Source organism: Trichosurus vulpecula, chromosome 6, assembly GCF_011100635.1.
Source record: "Trichosurus vulpecula isolate mTriVul1 chromosome 6, mTriVul1.pri, whole genome shotgun sequence".
In the NCBI taxonomy this organism is placed as follows: Eukaryota; Metazoa; Chordata; class Mammalia; order Diprotodontia; family Phalangeridae; genus Trichosurus; species Trichosurus vulpecula.
Window position 1 is genome coordinate 164,535,683 of NC_050578.1, and position 25,179 is coordinate 164,560,861.

Below are 25,179 nucleotides of genomic sequence, written 5' to 3' on the forward strand. Positions count from 1 at the left end.
AAGGGTGGAACTAATATCAATAGCCCCAAAACATTATAATCAAAATTATTCATTAGTGTCTGGTTTCTACTTTTATTGTTATTTCCATTCTCTTGAGTCAGAAATAAAGCCTTATGCCTTCACTACACTCATCATATGGAGTCCGGTAGTAAAGCACAACATATTCAAATTTTCACAAATGTATTAGGATTTCATATTCATTTGAGCAGATTTCAAAGCCTCAGATACTATTTTTGTAATCAAACACGTGTCTCACTTAAGCTAACAAATGTTTATCCTTCAGAGAACTGTAAGCAGCTTTTTCTTCATAATTGTGTTAATGATACTTTCCTACTGCAGAATGAAAATTATTCAGTCCTGAGGTAAGAAATGCAACATGAACAATATGATATAGGTCATTAAAATATGAAATATTTTATTTAAAATGGATATAGTATTACCTAATCAAAAGCAGCATGGCAAAGAACATAGCATCGGAGTACAACACAGAGGAACGAATTCCACCACAAATTAGCAATGTGACCTTGGACAAATCACTATACCTCAGAGTTTCAGTTTCTCCTTCTATTAAAAAAAGAGATAATGCCCACCTCACAGGGTTATTGTGAGGATCAAATGAATAGCAAATACAAGTGGTTGGTAAATCGTAAAGCTCTACGGAAGCACAAATTAACCTTATTCCTATGACTTTGCTGGACATACTAACATAATTATCATGGATGTCTTGATTAGACTTACTCTGCTTGGCTCCTTATGGTGAAAGTCACAGAGGAGCAGATTTCAACTTCATGCAATGTAAAACAGTCTAATAACTAAAACTAATAAAAAAAATTGGAATGAACGGTTTCATATGGTAATTACTTACTTATCACTGGAAGACTAAATGATCATTTATTGGCAGAGCCCTAAATACAGTGAGAAGACTATCTTCCACTAAGTGGCAACACCATTGACCTGGGTCATGTTTCCTCCCTTTCCTCTGGAAGATACAGTGCAGGTGAATTCCTTACTTACCAGTCCCAACTCTTGCAATATTATCTTCATCCTTAGATTTGCTTCCTTCTGTCATTGTACCCAACCCTTCTGCTTTCCTCAGTAGTATCTAGTTATTCAGCATCAGTGAAATACAGTCTCCCCAGGTTCACTTCTTCTTAGTAGCAACACTTCAATTCAGTTCCCCTAATTCTTCCTTGTCCCAGGTATACCAATTCCTAGTTATTCCTCTAGTTATTGAGGAGATTCATTTTCAATTAACAATTGAACTAGGTTACCTCTCGGACCTAATCCAGCTCTAAGATCCTATCATTCTATAACATGTCTTGATAGGGATAATAACACATAATTGTAAAATATTAAGAAATCACTTCGGAAAAAAATAGGGAAAATCTATGAAAATAATGCTATTAATTCTACTGTATATGTCTTTAATTTCTGGCCCAGTAGAAATTCCTGACAGAAGCACAGAGTGCCTATCTCAATATACCATAGAGCAGAGCTTCTTAAGCTGGAGTCTGTGAACTTGAGTTTGAAAAATATTTTGAGAGCCAAGATGGTGGAGTAAATAGTAAATTGCTGTAACTCTCCATATTCACCTCCAAACATCCATAAAATAGCACCCCCCAAAAAATTCTGGAACAGAATAATCAGCAAAAAGATGAGATAAAACAATCTTTTAGCCCAAGAAGCTTGGAAGATCAGAAAGAAAGGTCTATCTCACTTGGGTAAAAGGAAAGAGCAGTTCAGGAAAGGAAGTGTCTCAGCAAGCTAGCAGCAAGTCCACTCACCAAATCAGAAGGATATCTTGGGCCTGAGTGTGGTGGAGCAGGCAAACGCCAACACTAGGACCCCTCACATGCCTCAGCAGAGCCAGAGGACTGGACCAACTCCAGCTCTGAGAATCACCAGGAGGGCTACCATATTCTTCAGCACAGCCCTAGGCAAACAGTCACCAGAAGCCAGACTACCATGTGCTTCAGTGTAGCCCCAGAGAAATACAGAAGCATCCCACCAGCCTCAACACACCCCAAGCACCCCCAGCTCAGCACCAGGTTAGCTGCCAGACTCCTGTGGCCTCCAACAGTGCCAGCCAGCCAGCCACCCATCCCCTCAGAGCAGTACTAGACACAAGGGTCTGGTCCACCAGGATCCTCAGGCAACATCAGTGCAACACCTGGTAAATAGCCAGGGCCTGCAGCCCCTGGCACAAGAAGCCTAAGACAGTGCCCAGGGGGCAGAACTCAAATTTAAAAGAAAGGGGAAAGGCCAAAAACAATAAGCAAACAACAACAACAAAAGAATCTGACCACAGAAAGCTACTATGTTGACAAGGAAGATCAAGATATAAACTCAGAAAAAGACAATAATGTCAAAATATCTACTGACAAAACCTCAAGCAAAACAGGAAATGGTCTCAAGCCCAGAAAGAGCTCATGAAAGAGCTCAAAAAGGAGATTAAAAACCATATAAGAGAGGTAGATGAAAAACTGGGGAAAGAAATGAGTGAGGCAAGAGAATTATGAAAAGGACTGGAAAAGGAGATACAAAAATCTGCTGAAGAAGTACAATTGGCCAAATGGAAAAAAGAAGTACGAAAGGTAACTGAGGGGGAAAAAAATTCCTTAAAAGTTAGAATCAGGCAAGTGGAAGCTAATGACTCTATGTGATATCAAGAAGCAATCAATTCAAAAGAATGAAAAAATAGAAGAATAGAATGGAATAGAGACAAAATCAGACTACTTGAAAGCCATGATCAAAAAGAAGACCTAGACAGAATCTTTCAAGAAATTTTCAAGGGAAACTGCCCTGAAATCCTGGAACCAGGGAGCAAAATAAGCAATGAAAGAAACAACCAATCACCTCAAGAAAGAGATCCAAAATAAAAACTCCAAGGAGCATTATAGCCAAATTACAACACTATCCGGTCAAGGAAAAAACACTGCAAGTGGCCACAAAGAAACATTTCAAATATTGGGTAGCCACAATCAGGAATTCACAGGACTTAACAGTTGCAAACGTAAAGGATCTGAGCTTAAAGAACATGATATTCTGGAAGGCAAAGGAGCAACCAGTGAAAATAAGCATAGTACTCCAAAAAAAAAGAGAAGTACACTGGGTGCAGAAGGAAGGGAAAAGTAGAATGGGGTAAATTAATTCATATGAAGAGGTGAAAAAAACCTACTACAGTGGAGGGAAAGATGGGAAGGTGGGCAATGGGCATCGCTTGAACCTTACTCTCATCAGTATTGGTTCAAAGAGGGAATAATATACGAATCAGTTGAATATAGCAAGTAAAGGGCAGGTGACTGAAAGATGAGAAGGCAGGTTGGAGAGGCGGTAGACAGAAGCAAAACGCCGTTGAAGAGGAAAAGGGTAAAAGAAGAGAGGGGACAAACAGGAGGAAAACCAGGATGGGGGGGGCAGAATACACAGTAAGTAATCATAACTCTGAATGTGAATGTGATGAACTCTCCCATAAAATGGCAGCAGATAGCAGATGGGAGCAAAAAACAGAATCCTACATTATGTTGTATACAAGAAACAAACTTGAAGTAGAGAGACACACTTAGACTAAGGTAAGGGACTGGTGTAGAATCTACTATGCTTCAGCTGAAATAAAAAAAAAAAGTGGGGGTAGCAATCCTGATCTCAGACAAAGCAAAAGCAAAGATAGACCTAATTAAAAGAGATGAGGAAAGAAACTACATCTTTCTAAAAGGTACGATAGACAATGAAGTAATATCAATACTAAACATATATGAACCAAGTGGTATAGCATCCAAATTCTTAAAAAAGTTAAGTCAGTTATAGGTTCATGACCAAACAAGAAATAGCAAGTGTTGTGAAATGTAAAATAGATCATTTTGATTATATTGAATTAATAAGCTTCCGCACAAGCAAAACCAATGCAAACAAGATTAGAAGGAAAGCATAAAGCTGGGAAACACTCTTTACAGCTAGTGTAATTGGTTTCCTTTCTCATCTAAAGTATTTAATTTTATGCATCTAAAAACCTTATTCTGGGAATGGGTCCATGGGCTTCACCAGACTGCCAAAGAGATCTGTGACAGAAAAACTTTAAGAACACACAACTTAGAAGATGGTTCTAAACCCAAATCTTACCCCAAAACTTTCTTCACTACAAATTGTTCAAATTAAGACAGATAAAGACAAAACTTCTAAGCTTTTGTGGTGAGTTTTGGCATTGTTTTTTTCCAGGAGTGGCAGGGGAAATTAATATAATTTTAAAGAAATCTCTTAGGAGAAAGTCATGAGTTCACCATATAGAAATTTTCTTCCTTGGGATAAAAGTCATTTCACACACAAATACAAGGAAGCTTGGGAGACATGAGTGAAATCAAACAACAGTTTCCTTTTGTAATCTGATCCTCACCATGTTGGCAATGGCAAAGGATACTGAGAGGAAAAGTCATCACTTTGGAAATTTCCTGGAAATTCTCTCAGTCTTTGTCTACATAGGTACTATGACTAAGGAGTTGGGCTAATTAGCTAATCCAGGGGTGGGGAACCTTTGGCCTTGAAGCCTTCCATGTGGCCTTCCATGTCCTTGGGTGTGGCCTTTTGACTGAGTCCAAGTTTTACAGAACAAATCCTTTTATTCAGGGAATTTGTTCTGTGAAGTTTGTATTCAGTCAAAGGGCCAAACTAGAGGGCTGCATGCGGCCTGGAGGTCACAGGTTCCCCACCCCTGAGCTAGGAAATAAATTTAGAGCTGAAAGAGACCTTAGAGATCCATCACCTAGTCCATTTTTTTTTATTTTACCAGTGAGGAAACCGGGATTGTTACTCTCATTCACACAGTAGTAGAATTTGAAACTTGATGTTCTGGGTCCAAATCCAGTATTTTTTTCTGCTATGATACATTATATTACAACTATTTGAAATATATCAATTGGGGAATGAATTATCAGTCTCCATATCCTTTCCACAGAGGTCAAAATCACTGTATACATAATTGCTCTATTTGTCACTTAGCATAGACTACCATAAGGAACCCAAGAAATATGACTGCTTGTACATGCTGTGTTTGAGTTTGGGGTTTTTTTCTGGGAATTTTCTGCCAAATTACACTTTCCATAAGATCCTGCTTTAACCTAGATGACCTGCAGTGCAAACAAGCCCTTTGCCTTATAGGACAATGCTGCCAAAATCTATTCATAGAGTAAGTCGTGCTTGCATGCAAGTAAGCAAGCCTTACACTTTAGCCACAACTGTTAATTGGCCAGTGTTTTCAAATGGTTCATGAATCAAGATGTCTTCCATCCTTTTCCAGAAGAATTGTTTGAGTCTGTAAATATAGAATACCAATGCCAATCTTGCTCTGTCATCTTCCCTGGATGTTATGCATTGCCTGGGGTAGAGTGTGGTCCTAACAGGTGTTGCACTTAGCTGCTGGGACTCAAAGCCCAGGTCCTTTTGCCTGGGTTTAAGTGTGTTGCCCTTAGCTGTTGGGACTTAGAGTAGAGGTCAGCCCCATCTCCAAGGACTGGTTCTACCAGAAGCCAGAAATCAGGATCCCAGGATGGGGGGGGGGGGAGGCGCAATTTTCCAAGCAGACCAGATGCAGGCAGGAACCAGGGAGCTGCCATTGCTCTCTACTGCCACCCTCCCCATACTGTAGGATAATAGCCTAGAGGCTAACAAATCCATTAAGCAACTCCTGAGGTGCCATTTTTCTCATTGCCCTTTTTCTCCTGGCGTTCCAAAGAGGGCTAACTGCTTATTTCAACCACCATAACTAAACTTGTGGTTGAAATTGTCCCCTTTTATTTTATTCATATAATTCTCCCCCAATATATGTATTGCTCTTGCAAACAAAGTAAATATTATATTGCAAGCATATTTGTTTGTTTAATATTTAGAAATGTAAAACTTTCATATCTGTTTTAGAACACTAACTCTGTTTCTTTAAAAATGATCGCACTTTACTACACCAAATAGCATCCCTGCTGCCCAGAGACCAGACTAGCAAAGAGCTAAAAAGCACAGCACCAAAAGGCTAGCCATTTTATTTTTTACCACAATGAATCATGAAATTGCTCTTAAATCTGTACAACCCACTTCTACTTCTATTATAGAAACTTCATCAAGGAAGGATGAGAAAAAAAAGAATCAGAGAGGAGGAAGATGCTAAGAACCAAGTTATTCTTAAAGTCTATAAACATCAGTTCCATCCATTTCAATTAAATTCAATGAATGTTTATTAAATTTGTACCTGACTTACAAATTAGATACCGAGGTTACAAATTAATAACTTCCTGCTGAGGACAAGAGATCCTTGTCCAATGCTCACATACTCCATGCTGCTTTCCCCATTTAGATAGAATACTAGACAAGAGAATGGTGTAGGCTGTATAATAGCTCGGCAGTATACAAAAAACACAAAAATTCTGAAGTCTACAAAATAGTCACTTGACCCCCACCTAGGCTGTGTTTGTGTGCGTGTATGTGTGTGTGTGTGTGTGTGTGTTTGTAATTGACTATATTCTAAAATTCTGAAAACTGCATCCTTAATTTTAATATATTTTTCATCCCTAAAGTCTAGACCTATGATTTTATTGGTATAGTCAACTCCTGGTATGATAACTCCGTTCACTGATCAGTGATTATAAAATTATAAAAAGTTAATAAAGTCAACAAGGGATTAAGTGACTTGCTGAGATCCCCCAGCCAGGATCTTATCAGATGGGACTTGAATTCAGGTCTTACTTCAAATACAGTGTTTGATATGCTATGCCATGCTACTTCATCAATGTCCTATATTATTCTGAATTTAATTCCTGTGCTTATGATGTTCTGGTAAGAATGAGCAGCTTTGGGGGAGGGGGATGGCAGAGCCAAGATGGCCACATGAAAACAGCATCTTACCAGAGCTCTCTCACAAGTTCTGTCAGATACCTCTAAAAAAGTGAATCTGAGCAAATTTGAGATAGTTAGAAGCCACTGGTAGACTGAGTGGGTAACATTTCTAAGCCAGGAGAGTCCGAAAGGTCGACAGGATGGATCTGTAGGCTGGGAGAGCACCCGGTGCACAGGACTGCCCCAGACAGTACCAAAGAGGAAGTAGCCACGGAAACCAGCCAGCAATCCAGGCTGGGAGAAAGCTGAGCACCCAAAACCAGCAGAGATCCCCAGGCCTCCCAACACAGGATGAGAGTCTGTTGAAGCAATGAGAGGCATCAGGGCAGTACCTGTGGCCGTGAGAGATCCACTCCTTAGGCTTGCAGCCCAAAGGTGTGAAACACACCTTCTTGAACTTCTGGGAGATGTAATGCCAGGTAAATGGCTCTCATCACTCCCTCCCTCACTGACCAAGAGAATTTGTCAGAGAAAAACACTGGAATAGAGGAGACAGAAGTGGGGTTTCAGTGGCAAAGGGTGGGAATTCCTGAGTCCCAGAAGGGCAGAGCCTGCAATGGTCAACACCAGGAATCCAGACATACCTTTGCACAGCCAGGGGAAGTGGCAGACACCAGCACAGACAACAGCTGAGACATCCCCTCCCCCACACCTCAGGAAAGCAAAGGCCATAATATACAAAGCCAGTAACTAGGCTCACAGTTCCCAGAACAAGATACCTGGGACAGAGATCCCTGAGCCCCAAAAGCAGAAACTCACTGTAAAGCCAGGGTAAGCTAACCAACATGACGAAGCTAACCAACACAAAAACACCAAGGACCATTGATTCTTTTTGTGGAGACAGGGAAGATCAAAATACCAATTCAAAAGAGGACAGCATTGACACTATACTCATATCTGATACCTCAAAAGGGAATGTGAACTGGTCTCAAGCCCAAAAAGCATTACTGGAAGAGCTAAAGGAGGATTTTAAAACCAAATTATGGAGATAAAAGAAAAAATGGAAAAAAAAAAACAGAGATGAGATCAAATCTTTAAGAAGTAAAATTGTTGAAATGGCTAAGGAGATTCAGAATCTAAGCAGAGAAAATGTCACCCTGAAAGGTAAAATGATCCAACTGGAAAAGGAGGCTCAAAAGCAAAATGAAGACAGCAACTCATTAAAAATTAAAATTGAGCATGTAGAAGCTAATGACTATGGGGAATCCAGTCAAACAAAATGTAAAGAATGAAAAAAAGAAGAAAGTGTGAAATATCTGATTGGAAAAAGCAACTGACCTGGAAAATCAATCCAGGAGAAACAATTTAAGAATTATTGCTCTACCAGAAAGCCACAATGAAAAAAAGGAGCCTGGACAATCTCTTCGAAGAAATTATCAAAGATAACTGCCCAGAGGTCCTAGAAACAGAGGGCAAAATATTCATTGAAAGAATCCACCAATCACCCCCTGAAAGCGATCCCAAATTGAAAACTCCAAGAAATATTATAGCCAAATTTCATAATTACACAGCCAAGGAGAAAATACTGCAAGCAGTCAAAAGGAAACAATTCAAATATTATGAAACTACAGTCAGCATCACACAGGATCTTTCAGCTTCTACATTAAATGACAGGAGAAATTGGAATATGATATTCTGAAGGGCAAGGAGCTTGGACTACAACCAAGGATCAACTACTGGCAAAATTAAGCATAATTTTTCAGGCAAGGAGATGGACATTCAATGAAATAAGGGAATTCCAGACCTTCCTGATGAAAAGGCCAGAACTCAATGGAAAATTTGATCTTCAAATACAAAACTCAAGAGAAAAAACCCACAAACCTTGTTAATCAATAAGGGCAAATTGTTTACATCCTTATATAGGATTAAATTGTTTTATATATGATATAGATACAGATATAGATATGTCAGTCTTGAGAATAATACAGTCATTATGACAATTGAAAGGAATACACATAGTCTGTGGGTGTCTATAAAATATATGATATAAGGATAAAAAACATAATTAAGAGATGTAAAGGGAGGGTTCTGGGAGAAGAGTTAAGGAGGTAGTAGAAAAGGGTAAATTACATCAAATGAAGAGGCACAAAAACACATTATAGTAGAGGGAAATATTGGAGGGAGAAGAGTAGTACATGAGGTTTATTCCCATTGGAATTGGTTCAAGAAGAGACTAACCTACTCTGAAAAGTATAGAAATCAAATTTGTCCTACAGGCAGTAGGTGAGGAAAGTGTAAATGAAAGGGGGGGGGTGGTCAAAAGGGAGGGAGGAAGTAGCAAGGGGAAAAGGGTAAGATAAGGAATGGAAAACAAGAGGGAGGGTAAATTGAGGAAGGTGGTGGTCAAAAGCAAAACACTTTTGAGGAGCAGAAGTGGGGAAGGAGGAATAAAAGCATAAACAGGGTTGGGGGAAACAGGATGGAGAAAAACACATAGCTTGTAATCATAACTGTGAATGTGAATGTGATGAACTCTCCCATAAAACAGAGGTGGATAGCAGAATGGATTAAAAACCATAACACTACAATACGTTGTTTACAAGAAACACATTTGAAACAGGGGGATACACACAGGGTAAAAGTGAAAGGATGGAGTGGGATATATTGTGCTTCAGCTAAAGTAAAAAAAGCAGGGGTAGCAATCCTAATCTCAGACAAAGCAAAAGCAAAGATAGATCTAATTAAAAGAGATAAGGAAGGACACTATATCCTGCTAAAAGGCACCATAGACAATGAAGCAATATCATCATTTAACATATATGCACCAAGTGGTATAGCATTCAAATTCTTAGAAGAGAAGTTAAGGGAGTTACAGGAAGAAATAGACAACAAAATTATACTAGTGGGGGACCTCAAAATCCCCCTCCCTGAACTTGATAAATCTAACCTCAAATATAAACAAGAAAGAAGTTAAGGAGATGAATAAAATTTTAGAAAAGGCAGATATGATAGACCTCTGGAGACAATTGAATGGGGATAAAAAGGCATATACTTTTTTCTCAGTGGTACATAGCACATATTCAAAAATTGACCATGTTCTAGGGCATTAAAAACCTCACAATCCAGTGCTGAAAGGCAGAAGTAGTCAAATCATCTTTTTCATATCATGATGCAATAAAAATTATTTGTAACAAAGAGCCAGGGAAAAATAAACTAAAAATTAATTGGAAACTAAATAATCTAATTCTAAAGAATGAGTGAGCCAAAGAACAAATCATAGAAACAATTAATAACTTCATTAAAGAGAATGACAATAATGAGACAACATACCAAAACTTATGGGATGCAGCAAAAGCAGTTCTTAGGGGAAATTTTATATCTCTCAATGCTTACATGAAAAAAATAGAGAAAAAAGAGATCAATGAAATGGGCATACAGCCGAAAAAAACTAGAAAAAGAACAAATTTAAAATTCCCAATTAGATGCCAAATTAGAAATACTGAAAATCCAAGGAGAGATTAATAATATTGAAATACTAAATGAAACTAAGAGCTGTTTTTATGAAAACAACAATAAAATTGATAAACCCTTGGTCAATTTGATTTAAAAAAAGAAAGAAGAAAACCAAATTACCAGTATCAAAAATGAAAAGGGTGAATTCACCTCCAATGAAGAGGAAATTAAAACAATGATTAGGAATTATTTTGCCCAATTGTATGCCCATAAATTTGATAACCTCAGGGAAATGGATGAATATTTACTAAAATACAAATTGCCCAGGTTAACAGAAGAGGAAGCAAATTACCTAAATAATCCCATCTCAGAAAAAGAAATTGAGCAAGCCATCAATGAACTCCCTAGGAAAAAATCTCCAGGGCCATATGGTTTTACATGTGAATTCTATCAAACATTTAAAGAAAAATTAATTTCCATACTTTATAGACTATTTGGGAAAATAAGTGAAGAAGGAGTCCTACCAAATTCTTTTTATGGCACAAGAATGGTACTAATACCTAAACCAGGAAGAGTCAAAACAGAGAAAGAAAATTATACACCAATTTCTCTAATGAATATTGATGTAAAAATTTTAAATAAAATATTAGCACAGAGATTGCAGCAACTTATCACGAGAATAATACACTACGACCAGGTAGGATCTATTCCAGGAATGCAAGGCTGGTTCAATATTAGGAAAACTATCAGCATAATTGATCATATCAATAACAAAACTAGCAGAAACTATATGATTGTCTCAATAGATGCAGAAAAAGCTTTGGACAAAATATAACACCCGTTCCTATTAAAAACACTAGAAAGCATAGGAATAAATGGAGTTTTCCTTAAAATTATAAATAGCTTCTACCTAAAACCATCAGCAAGTATTATATATGATGAGGATAAGCTAGATACATTCCCAATAAGATCTGGGGTGAAACAAGCATGTCCATTTTCACCCCTATCATTCAATTTGGTACTAGAAATGTTAGCTTTAGCATTAAGAGAAGAAAAAGAAATTGAAGGAATTAGAATAGGCAAAGAAGAAACTAAATTATCACTTTTGCAAATGATATTATGATTTACTTAGAGAATCCTAGAGATTCAAGTAAAAAACTATTTGAAATAATAAACAACTTTAGCAAATTTGCAGGTTATAAAAAACCCATATACATCCTTGGCATTCCTATATGTTATAACAAAGCCCAACAGCAAGAGATAGAAAGAGAAATTCCATTTAAAGTTACTGTAGACACTATAAAATGTTTGGGAGTCTACCTGCCAAGAGAAACCCAGGGCCTATATGAACACAATTATGAAATACTTCTCACACAAATAAAGTCAGATCTAATTAAATGGAATAACATCAGGTGCTCGTGGTTAGGCCAAGCTAATATAATAAAAATGACAATTTTACCTAAATTAATTTACTTATTCAGTGCTATACCAATCAAACTACCAAAAAATTATTCTACGGAGCTGGATAAAATTATAACAAAATTCATCTGGAAGAACAAAAAGTCCAGAATATCAAGGGAATTAATGAAAAGAAATGCTAGGGAAGGTGGCCTTGCCATACCAGATATCAAACTGTACTACAAAACAGCAGTCCTCAAAACTACCTGATACTGGCTAAGAAACAGAGTGGTAGATCAGTGGAATAGGTTAGGTACACAAGATGCAGAAGTCACTGACTATAGCAATCTACTCTTTGATAAACCCGAAGAATCCAGCTTCTGGGCTAAGAATTCACTATTTCACAAAAACTGCTGGGAAAATTGGAAAATGGTAGGGCAGAAACTGGGCATATACTCATATCTTGTACCATATACCAAAATAAACTCAAAATGAATACATGATTTAGGAATAAAGGCTGATACTATAAGCAATTTGGGAGAGCAAAGAATACTTTACCTGTCAGATTTATGGGAAAGGGAAGAATTCATGACCCAACAAGAGATAGAGGGCATTATAAAATGCAAAATGTATAATTTTGATTACGCTAAACTGAAAAGTTTTCCTATAAACAAAACCTATGCAACAAAGATTAGGAGGGAAGCAGAAAATTCGGAGAAAATCTTTACAACCAATGTCTCTGATAAAGGCTTCATATCTAAAATATACAGGGAACTGAGCCAAATTTGTAGGGATAAAAGTCATTCCTCAATTCAGAAATGGTCAAAAGGTATGAACAGGCATTTTTCAGAGCAAGAAATTAAAGATATCTATAGGCATATGAAAAATACTCTAAACCACTATTGATTAGAGACATGCAAATTAAAACAACTCTTAGGTACCACATCTCTCGTGTAAGATTGGCTAACATGACAAAACAGGAAAATGATAAAATGCTGGAGAGGATGTGGGAAAATTGGTACATTAATTCATTGTTGGTGGAGCTGTGAACAGATCCAGCCATTTTGAAGAGCAATTTGGAACTGTGCCCAAAGGGCTATAAAAATGTGCATACCCTTTGATCCCGCAATACCACTCCTAGGGCTATATCCCAAAGAGATCACACAAGTGGGAAAGGGACCTGTATGTACAAAAATGTTTATAACTGCTTTTTTGTGCTTGCAAAGAATTGGAAATCAAGGGGATGCCCATCAATTGGGGAATGGCTGAACAAGTTGTGGTATATGAATGTAATGGAACACTATTGTGCTATAAGGAATGGGGAAGATACGGACTTCATAATAACCTGGAAAGACCTACATGATCTGATGCTGAGTGAGAGGAGCAGAACCAGGAGAACATTATATACAACCACAGACATATTGATTCTGTGATGACTAACTTTGATAGACTTGCCTCTGCTCAGCAATACAAGGCTCAAAGACAGCTCCAAAGGACTCATGATGGAAAAAAACTAGCTACATCCAGATAAAGAACTGGTGAATCTGAATGTAGATTGAGGCAAACCATTTGCTCTCACTTTTTTCCTGGTTTTTTTTTTTTGGTTTTGTTTCTGTTTTCTCAGGATTCGTTCCATTGGTCATAAATCTTCTTTGCAACTTGACTATTGTGTAAATAAATTTAATGGGAAGGTTTATGTAGAATCTAAAAGAAAAAAAAAAGAATGAGAAGCTTTCTTGTAATATGTCCAATATGCCAAAAATAATAAGAAAACTTTTTTTTACCATAATAGTGATTTTGAGCCATTATGACAGTATAATTTGTTCTACCATAATGCATAATGTTAAATTCTCATGAAGATTTTTTAATCTCTTTTTAAATAAATAATAAATATTAACTTGCACATGTCAAATAGTAGAGATGGCTAATAAATTTGATCATTCCAATCTCTATGAAGGATTTTTTTAGAAATGTCTTTCAGCTATTCTCTTCCATAAGATTTTTCACCTGTTTTACTCCTCAGTCTTTATTAGGACTTTAACTTGGAAAGACATATATAATGGAGTATTTCACTGGAACCTTTTGGCCTCTGCTATTTAACATATTTTGTAATTTATCAAAGATTTAGCTAAAGATATAAATGGAATGCTAATCAAATTTGCACAGCTAAGCAGGATTGCTATCTTGGATGATAATCAAAATGTAAAAAGATCCTGACAGGATAGAAACAAGAGTCGAATCTTATAAGATGAGATTTAATTCTTTTTTTAAAATTTTTTTTTATTCTACCAGAACACAAATTCAGAATAGAGAAAAGAAACAAAAACATTGTCATAAACTTAAATACTGAAGCAAACACAAAGTAAGAAAGAAAAAAAGCATGTCATGTGCATAGCAAAACATAAGAGAGGATTCAAATATGTAACAATAAATTTTCGTTTCAAGAAAGCCTATATGATAAATAATACACCTTGTGTTGAGAATTGTCTATCTTTTCTTTGCTTCCTTGTGTTTTCTTTTGTTCTCTCTGTGCACTTTTTAACCCTGATCTTTTTTTCCTCTCCTCCCACCCCCCACAGAAGACTATGATACAGTTTAGATATGTTTCGTGATATATACATACACATACAGATATATCCATACACTTATCCATGCATATGTAGACATATACTTTCCCAAACATAATCTGCTCCTGATCTTTGTTTTTATGTTTGTACATATCTCTTGCTTCCTATCCCTCCTGCCTCCTCTACTTTGCTTCTACCCACTACATCATGCTCCTATTACTTGCCTACCCCCCTCCAAGGATCCCTCCCCTATCTTCCCATTCCCATTAATCTAAACACCCTTTACCTGTTCCCTCATTCTCCCCTCTAAAAATCCCTCCCTTGTTCTAATCTCTCCCTTGTCTTCTCCCCCCTCACTATTCCCCTACCATTTTATTTCTTCTAAATTAGAAGACTTTTATACTCTTCTAAATATATATGTATTTTTCCCATCTTTCCCAATGAAAGTAGGTTATCAGAACTACCAGCCCTTCTCCCCCATCTAAATCCTCTGTATCCTTTCTTCCTCTTGGACCTCTTTTGTGTAAAATAGTTAGTCTTTTTAGCTGTTTCTAAATGGTTTTACTTTTTAAATTCATTTCATAGTTTGGTTTATCCCCCTCTTTCTTATGAGCTTGACAATTATTAATAAGAATCTTAGACATACATTTTACATTTTACGTTATATAAAAGGTAAACTGTCTGACCTTATGAATCACTTATAGTCAGTCTTTGGTGTGTACCTTATGTTTCTCTTGGTTCTTGTATGTCAAATCTTCTATTAAGCTGAGAATTTTTTTAACAAAGTCTTGAAAGTCTGAGGGTTTGTCAAATGTCCATTTTTTCATTCAAGATAATACTTAAATTACAAGAATATGATATTTTTGGTCAGAGCCCCAGTTTTTTTGCTCTTTGATATATTGTGTTCCAAGAACTGTGGTCCTTTAATGTCTCTGAAGATGATATTTCATTCAGAAAAAAAGTCCTACACTTGCATTCAAAAACTCAACTATATAAGCAAAAGATCAGGAAGCAATTGCCAGACTATAGTTCACATGAAAAGTAGAAGAATGTCAGTGAATTCCAATATGAGTCAAAATTTTGAATGGCAGTCAAAGAAGCTAGTGAAATTATGCTTTTTTAAGAGAGACACGATTTCCAGAATAAGGGAAATAAATATTAGTCCTTCTGAACTTTGCCCTAAGTATACCACATGCATACATAATATTGTGATCAGCTGGAGGTGGGGAGTGGTACTTATTAGGTAAAATTGTTATTGTTGTTCATCCTTCTCAGAGAGGACCAGGACCTCAGGAAGGTGATGCCATGGCTTGCAAGTGAATTGTATTTAAGTGAGGGAGCATGGGGCAAAGTCACCAGTCTCACTCTCTCCTCTGGAGCCATCTGGGTCCAGTGGCAAGACATAGATCAGGAAGACTGGAGATGGCCCCAAGGTAATGTTAGAGCATGTTCAGTGAAGGGATAACAGAAAGGCAAGAGTCTTGGAAATGCCCAGAGAAGATCCATGAAGGAATAATAACTGACTGCAAACATGTTAAAGGTTATCACAGGGAACAAGGATAAGACTTGTCCTGCTTAAACCCATAGGGCAGAAAGAACTTTGTAGAGAGAGATTTAGACTTGGTACAATTATGTGTATGTGTATGCGTATGTGTGTATATACATACATATAATATAGATATATGTACACACATATGAGATATATATAATAATATATATGTGTACACACACGTTTCCTATCAATTAGAACTTCCTGAAAGGAAAATGCTCTGCCTTGGGGTGGGAGCAATGGAGTTTCCCTTCCTTTCCCTTCCCTTCCCTTCCCTCCCTTCAAACAGATGCTGTATGACAACTGGCCAAGGATATTTTAAAGAAAATTGCTATTCAGGTATAGCTTGAATGAGATGGCCTCTATAGTCTCTTCCAAGACTAAGATTTTGTGATTAAGTATCTGATATTATTTGAAATTCATTATCCTGGTTAATTAATATATCAATGAAATATAAATGTTCTATTAATCTGGAGAGCCAAAAAAGGCCAATAAAATGAGGAAAATATGGTATATAAACATAATGGAATATCACTGTACTTGTGAAAAATATTAGGAATTCAAAGAAAATTGGAAAGATTGACATGAACTAAAACAAAGCAATGTAAACACCACCAAGAGAACAACATACACAGTAATTACAATAATAGAATTTTTTAAAATATCAAAACTAAGTATAAATTTGAGTAAGTCTAATGACCAAGCTTAGCTCTGGAAAAGAGAGCATCTCACTCTCCTTTTGGTTCAGAGGTGAGAGACTTAAGATTTAAAGTATTACAATCACTGCCAGAAACAGCCTCTCTGTGTTTAAGGTTTTCTATAGGCTCATTTGGTGGAGGTTGGTATTGACTACTGAAATAAAAGTAAAGACATCAGTAAAACTTATTTAGAAAATGTGAAGATTTGAAATACTCATAACTTTTTTGTAATTATTCTAGGCATGTAGTCTTAAATTCCCATCATATGGGCCTTAGTTCTGAAAGTATACTTGGTTCTGGTATAGATTCCTGGTTACCACCAGCATAGTGTTGAAAGAAAGGCATCAATAAAATGCATATGTGAAATGATTATGATTATTGCTGATGTGATCCTGGCCTTGTTCAAGACCCCAAATAAACTATATTCTAGGGAATGTTGATATACCTTGCTGAAGTAAACAAAAATAAAAATAAGATATTTACTGAACTTTCCTGAAAAGGGAGGTGGGGGGGAGAGAAACATCAAGTTTGGTGATTATTTTGTATTTAGTATGAAGGTTTGAATTTAGTTTATTCCAAGTGGAGATGCACATACTATAACCTCTTCCCCAAAGGCAATAAATTCTTGTTAAATAGCAAAGTATAGGAGAAAAGAAGAAGATTGTAATCCCAAAGAAGAGATGAGATGCTTTGGATTGGTAATGGCTATTTTAAATAACAAGAGAAGGGAGATGTGCAGATGACTGACATCTTTTTCAAATTTTTCTCTTAGATTTTCTTTTCAATTTTGTTTCTAAATTGGGGTGAGCATAGAAATGATTTTTTCCTAAGACCAAAGCATGGTATATATGTTTACAACCCTATAATGAAATCTTAAATTAAAAGAATAAAAGAGAAACATTCAATTACCTTGTAAACAAACATAACATTGGTCCCTACATTAACATGTAAGCCAATTTAGATTCAGAGGGAGCAAACTGAAGCACAGACTAAGCATATAGTAATTTATATTCATATAGGGACCCCCTTCCCCAAGGGGAGAATTGAATAACAATAATTGCACTTTTAGTCTGGATTTCCTGGCTCTCGATTCATGAAATCATAGCCTCTGTGCATTGTAAGTAGGCCTGTCAGTCATCTACTCCATCCCATAACGGAAACACAAATTCCCCTCTACAATACTGCTGACATGTAGTCTGCTTGCAAACCTCCAGGGACAGTGAACTCAAGCTTCTCAAGGCATCCCAATCCCCGTTTGGTTAGTTTTATTATTGAGAAGCACTGTTGCACAGGAGATAGTGGGCCAGCCTCTGCATCAGGAAGATGAGTTCATGTCTACTGCTGGCACACACAAGCAATGTGACTACCAAAAACTCATTTAGCTTGGCAGTGTACCACACAGCTTCCCAACATCTGCACTGGAGGGGGAAGTTCCTGTACCAATAAAATCACAAACTCAGAAAGGAAATGTTTATGTGTATATATGTGTGATCATGTGTATATGTGTGTATTATATATACCATTTATATTTATATAAACACATGTACATACATATACACACATATAGATGTATATAAACAAATATACATATACATATATAAACAAATGTATACACACATATATATATATATCCACATATATACATATTCACATGTATATACATATACACCTGTGTGCATGTACATTTATATGGATATTATATACCTATGCACTGACAGATATGTATGATTGCATATTTACACATGCATGTATGTACATATAGATATGCATGTGTACATATGTGTGTAATATGGATTTATTATACTTTGACAAATCATGAATTTGAAAACAGTCATTATTTATCCCTCTCCCCAAAGTCTTCTCTTCTCTGGGGTAATCATTATGGTCACAAAAACACCCACTGATATAGTGCTTTAAGATTTACAAAGTGTTTTCCTAAAATTTGTGCATACAGGGAGTACAATAATTATTATCTGCATCTCCATCAAATGTCAGAATCTCATTGATGGAAGGAACATGGGAGGTCCTCTATTCTAACTTCCCCCACCTTAATAGGAATCTTCTCAACAATATCCACATCAAATGGTCATCTAGCTTCTGCTTGATAATCTACAGGAAATAGGAGACCAACTCTCTGCTAAGACAACCCATTACACCTGGATAAGTAATTATTACGCCAATATTTCCTTGTTTTCAGCATAAAATCCCCTCTTTGCATCTTTAACAAAATGCTCCTTGTTCTGTCTTCTGAAGCCAAGAATAACCAGTATTATCTGTCTTCTACCTGGCAGCCTCTCAAACACCTGAATGCAATATTATGCCTTTCTCTTTCGCTTTTCTCTTTCTTTGGTTAAACGTACCAATCTGATCACCAATCTCCTTAGCTGAATGTATACCAGAGTGTAAATACCCCTTCTAAAAAGGTGACACAGAATTAAAATGATATTCCAGATGTCCAGAATATAGCAAAATTGTCTCCTCTTTCATTCTCTATACTACACCAAACTTAGTACAGACAAACATAATGTTGAGTTTTTTGTTTATTTGTTCTGGCTGCCATGTCATACTGGAGAATTATAGTGATATTTAATTCCATTAAACCATCATGTCTTTACTCTATGGATTGTTGCCTGGCCATTCTTCCTTCATCATGCTGCATTTCTGCAACTGACTCTTTGGTCCTAAGTGTTAGATTTTATATTTATTCATACTAAATATCATTTCATTAGATTTTGCCCATCACTCTGGTCTGTCCAGTTTTGCTTTTACATTGAGATGTTGTCTAGTTGATGGAGAGCTAGACTTGGAGCATAAAACCCTGCATTTGAATATTACCCCACGCTTACTATCTGTATGATCCTGGACAAATGACTTAATCTCTCTCAGACTCATTTTCCTAACCTGTAACAAAGGATGATAACAGCCCCTACCTCACAGACACTTGCTGTAAGGATCAAATGAACTATTATATGTAAAGCAAACTTTAGAATGCTAAGAAAATATTATCTGTTATTAGTTATTCCTCATATCTTTGTACCAGATTTAAATCCAATCATGCTTTTTCCATCTTTATGCAAATAATGACAAAAATGTTAAACTGGAAAGGGTCAATCACTGATCATTGAGAACACTGAGGCACTCTAACAGAGCAAGGCTTCAATGATTATTTTTGGGTACATGCAGTCAATCATTTCTTAATCTACCTAAAGATACTATCTAACCTGTTTCTCTCTATCTCATACACCAGGAGAGCATGAGATATTTGATTAAATAGAACTTATAGGGGAAAAGTGTCAATAGGATGAGGGACAGATTTTTTTTTTTCAGTAGACTGGAAAGACAGCTTTTTGACTCATGATTTTGGCTTCCTTTTAATGAGTTATGTGAATCTTTATGCTTCTTTTAGTGAAATTGACATGTCCAATATTCAAAGCATGACATATTCTAGGAACCTTGGACACAGAGAGTCTGTAATGAAGGAGAACAAGGATTCCATTTCACATGAAACCATGTACTCATGGTGCAGCTGTTGAATAGAGAGATACAGAGGCTTCTTTCAAAGGAGGAAGAGAGACATAAAGCATGACAAGTCTGCAATATGAATTTACAGGAACAAGGGTTCAGCAACAAAAAAGGTTTCAACTAGATTCCAAAACAGAAGACAAGTTGTGGCAATCTGAAGAAACTAGTACCTTATCTGAATAAGCATTTAAATTAAATCCCTCACTGAGATTTTCTTCTTTGTCCTCCTTCCCACTCCATGCCACCCCCCAAAATAATCTGTCTGGAGAAATTTTGCCCAGAGTTATTTGGAGGAATTTAAAACCAAATGTGCTTTGTAGAGAAGATTAAAACTGTACTCAGTGGAAATGTGAACTGTGATTGCATTCTGTTGCTTTAGTATTTATTTTTGTCATCAATAAATGGTATCTGTTTCTCAGCCTTCTTTTTGTAGTTTTTGGTTTGTTGAAAGTATGGGACTGGATAATTTAGGCATGCGTTAACTTCAGAAGTTCCCAGATCTTTCTAGGCTGAATTAAAATCAACCTACAGGAACTGGTATGTTTTAGTGGAAAGAGTGCTGGATTTAGATTCAAAAGAACTGCATTTGAACACTGTTTGGTTCCTCCCAGAACCTCCATTTTATGGAGGCCCACGAAAGTTATGACTGCATTTCTCTGCAGACTGCGCTGCTGACTCATTTCCACATGACTTTACCAAGCCATAGAAACCCCTGTTGCAACAATCTGCTAGCAGCTGCTGTAAGGGTATAAGACCCACCAACAACCAGCATACAGAAAGCTGCCAACACAGGTTCTTTGATCTGCTTTACTAAAGAAAGTAAAGTTAAGGGGATAACAATCTCAGTTTAATCAAACATACAAATATCATTCACTTAGTTCAGGGGAAAAAGCCAGTACCCTGAACTTCAGAGCAAATACAAACAAATTACAAACATCAACAGACAGACCTTGTCTGATTCAAATCTCAATGCATAGTTACCAGGGTTGAACAAAGTCCCAACATCTGGGTTTAAAAGCTAAGCTGGAAGGCTCTTAACTATAGCTGCCCAGAGTCTCCACATCAACACACCTCCAAGAGTGAAAGCCCCAGGGAGAACGCCAACCTCTGGGTTTATATATCTTGTCCTGGGTCAAAGGCAAGTCACACATGAGACTTAAAATGTGACCTAAAAGCATCACAAAAATGCAACTTAAACCCACATGGTCTAAAAGCCTCTGATATCACAAACATGTCACTCAAACCCATGTAAACTAGGCTTTCCCTAGATGCAAGGAGGTCATCAAGGACTCCTAATTTAATCAAGGAAACAAAGGCCAAACTCTTCAAGGGCACTTGGTTGAATAAGTGCTAAAAGCCTTTCTTAATTGCCAATACAACCCCTTTGCCCTGAAAGCTCACTTCACCCCAGAACTAAACTGGAAATACTACCTCCCCTATGGTTTCTTCCTCCAATGGGCTGATTCCCTCCAGAGCCTCCATATTAAGGAAGAGGCCCAAGAAAAGCATGTCCTGCTTCTCCCCCAGGTTACACTTCTGACTCAGTGGACTTTCTCTGCCGTTCCCCTCCCCCACTGCAGGTACCTTCATTCCATTGCTCCCTTTTTCTTGTCTTTCCTGGTTAGAATGTAAGCTCCTTGAGGGTAGGGACTATCTTTCTGCTTGTATTTGTATTCTTAGTGCTTAGCATGTTGCCTGGGACACAGTAAGCACTTCATAAATCCTTGTTGACTTCTTTATTTGAATCCCAGTTCTTCCACTGGCTTGCTGTGTAACTTCAGGCAACTGACTTGTCCTCTCTAGGACTCAGTTTCCTTATCTGTGAAAAGAGAGGGTTGGACTAGATTACTTCCAAGCACCTTCCATTTCCACCTTTATAAGCCTATCACAAATTTATGATAAGCCTCCTGGATATAAACCTAGGCTTGTCTGAGATCAGAGCTGTTTTGGAACATGGGCTACGATAGCAATAGTTCAGCCAGGCATTTACTTCATTTGCCATAATCATTCCTACTTGCTTTTGTTTCCAGGATAGGATTCTAAGTGAAGGAAGACCTCTGTCTGTTCCTTCTCTTTACCGTATGAGGATAGAACTGTTTATAGATACACATGCACATGCCTATAAACATACCAGTTAGAGGTTAAGAGGAATTTGTCAACCTAGTAATGAAAATGTCAGAGAGGTCTATGCGCCAGATGTGTTCCCAACTCCTTCTTCCTACTCAGTCCAATACAGGAATCTTATTAGGTGTTTAATGATCTAGGATATAGATGGTCTATTAATGATCTCTCTGGATAATTGGGCTGATCACAAGAAATTCAGATTTTTTTTCTTTTCATTGAGGCAAAAATAACAAATAAAAGATGTTTTTTTAAAAAAATGTAGCATTATTGAAAAAAGAAAGAAGAGCAAAGCCTAGGTTCACACAGATTACAAGTGTTAGAGACAGTATTCAAATTTCAAGTTGATAAAATGTCATGCAATTTGAAATACTTTCAATTGGCTTTACTGTAATAACTAGTCAGAAAGGATACAAAGTAGGTGGATAGAGTGCTGGACTTGATGACAAGACCTGGGTTCAAATCTTACCTCAGATACTAGATTTATGAGCCTGGATAGGTCATTTCACCTGTTTAAGCCTCAGTTTCCTCATCTGCAAAATTGGTATATTCATAGCATCTACTTCACAGGGTAGTTGTGAGGATCAAAAGGGATACATAAAACACCTTACAAATGTTAAAGCTCTTATATAATTGCTAGCTATTCTATTTATTTATAATATGCAATAAGAAAATACACCCCTACTAGACTGTAAGCTCTGTGAAAGCAAGAACTACATCTTAACTAAATTTTGACTGTATCCCAGAGATTTCCACTGTGCTCTGCCTGAGAAAAATTTTTGAAATTAATTAAATTATCTATTAACAGGTTAATTACTCCAGCCCATTATTCTCAATAGAAAAGATGAAATGAAAAGAAAACTTAAACAGCAATTTTTGCTTCTCTCTATTGTCTTCTGACATGACACCATCTGTCTCAAGTGCCCCCAAATCACAGCCTAACTAGTTCAGCTAAATTAGGAGTGTTGGTGTAAGAAGAAAAAAAAAAAAAAGCAAAGTTCCCAAAAGAGCTATCCAAATTGGAATGGGCTACTTCCAAAGATAATTGGTTCCTCTATGATAATAAACAATAATAAAATATAGCATTTACATAGTACTTGATTTATAGTTTGTAAAGCACGTACGTGCTATCTAATTTATTCCTGAAACTGCAAAAGATGTTACTAATATCTGCATTTTGCAGATGAGGAAACTGAGACTGACAGATTAAGTGACTTTCTCAGTGTCATATGTCTAGTAAGTATCTGAGGAAGGATTTAAACTTAGGCTTCCTGACTCCAAGTCCAATATTTTATGCACTTTAGCTCCTAAATGCTTGTAGGTGTTTAAATACAGGAAGATTGGTTGTCCAATGGATTGTAAGAGAGATTTTTATTCAGATTTAGTTTGCATTACAGGGTGTCCCTAAAGTCTGGACACATAGGAAACCTCATTAACACCTCATTAATGGTTTCACCGAAGACTCCGTGTTGCTCAGCGACTTCTTTTTCTGGAGTTTGATAAAGGAGAAGGTGAATGAAAATGAAACTGAAAATCACAGATGCAACACACTTGATTGAATACATAAAGAGTGCATGTGCTAAAATTGACTGCAATGTAGAGTTACTGCATGGAGTTCAAGTGAATCTTGCAAAGTGCATCAACCTTTGCATCACAAATGATGGAAATCTTATTGAAGATGTTATTTCTTAATATTCCAATTAAATAAAATGTTGTTGAAAATTTCATTCATTTCATTTCTTGAAAATATGCATTTTTGCCTACGTGTCCAGATTTTAGGAACACCCTGTAGTTGGCCTTGGAGGTCCTTTCCATCTCTTACAATTCATAATTTTGTAATTTTGTTAAGTGGTATAATGAATGCAGCCCTTGATGGGATTAGGGAGATAAAGTGATAAAAGGAGGAACCTTGCATTTTAGGGAGGCAGGTTGAGTTTGAATAAACAATGGGATTATCACACCTCCTTAAACCCCCTCTCTTGATCCAGCAACAAGAATTCTAGCTAGAATTTCTGTTCCCATACTATACTTGGCTTACTGCTTGTATCAATCCTTTGTATTTTCAAAGAAAGCCAGGTTCCTGACAAGCCAACACTTTGGTTTATGCTTTCTTGAATCCTAATTTGGATCTTACCCTTCTTTCCCAATAAGCATAGCTTTAATAAAAAAAAAAGTTTTTATTAGTAGTAAGGAACCCTGAGACAGCTTCACTCATGAAAACTATAGGGAACTCAAAAGGACTAAGATGACATTAATGTGGAACCATGTGGTTATTGGGTATACATAATAAGAGAGGTTCTCAGCCACTGATACTTGGATAATAAGAAAATTTAGCAGAATTTATAGAATAATAATGAAATTCACATGGCATGTGAGGTAATTCAACGACAACCAAAAATACCTTTCATATAAAAATCTCAAATATTATAACTCTTTAACAAAATGGAGCACACATGAAATTGTCAAATCGACAATTAAAGTGAAAGTCAGTGAAATGGTGTAAGATCAAACCAAGTGGTGGATACTAGTAAACGCCTTGTCATGAAATGCCTCATTTTAAAATTTGAATTCCCAGGGTCTAGAAAACAATGGGCAAATAGCTAAAGTTTATTCTTTCCTTCAACAAATAACACAAAATGTTATAATTCAAGCATGAGGCCCAACCATCTCACCTCCTTTTTGCCTTTTTCTTTTTCAGGATGTTATTCAGTGGGATGTCATTTTGAATGAGGAATTGTCTCAAAATCTTTGAATTGTTTTTGGCAATGTGGAATTTGCTGCTTTGTTATAAATAAATTTTTAATGAACACTTGAGTGCCTAGAAAGAAGAGAAAGATGCAGCCATGAGCCATAGGAAAGACCTTGAGAAAGAAGGCTAGCTCCCTAATTCCTTGCGATCACTAAAATCAATGAGATCTCTTGCTGGCAGCAAAGGAAGCAGAGAACTTCGTTCCTAGGGAGTTCATGCTGAGGCTCCTAGGGTGTTTTATTGGTGACGTTATTGGGAGCCAGAAAAGTTTTCCTCTCTCAGTTTTATCTGACTTCCCTGTGGGTT